This window comes from Branchiostoma floridae, chromosome 15 (assembly GCF_000003815.2).
Source record: "Branchiostoma floridae strain S238N-H82 chromosome 15, Bfl_VNyyK, whole genome shotgun sequence".
Taxonomy (NCBI): Eukaryota; Metazoa; Chordata; class Leptocardii; order Amphioxiformes; family Branchiostomatidae; genus Branchiostoma; species Branchiostoma floridae.
Genome location: NC_049993.1, coordinates 14,475,501 through 14,475,893, shown reverse-complemented (window position 1 = coordinate 14,475,893; position 393 = coordinate 14,475,501).

The following is a 393-nucleotide window of genomic DNA, read 5'->3' as shown; positions in this document are numbered from 1 at the left end:
GGTGGTTTTCACGGTGAAGAGGCCACAGCGAAAACCGCGAACATAAAACTACCGTGAACATTTCTGCATTTACAGTATGCGAAATAACCACCGCAAGGCCTTGTCACTGATATCTATGTTTTACAACTGTATGACGTCGTTTTGACGAACCTAAATCCCTCTTGCTTCCCGTCTTGACGCATAAGTCTATAATGAGCCGCAATTATCTAACATTGAGCAAATTATAGCGTGGTTATTATGTACGCCTATATCCAGCGAAATATGATATTAGGAGATGCAAAAATGTATAATAAATAAAGATGACGCTGGTGTATTGTAAAGGACAATTTTAATGTTTTGCCATATTGTTCATCTATAACGTATGTCTCGTGGTAATATGCATTTTGCCATGTA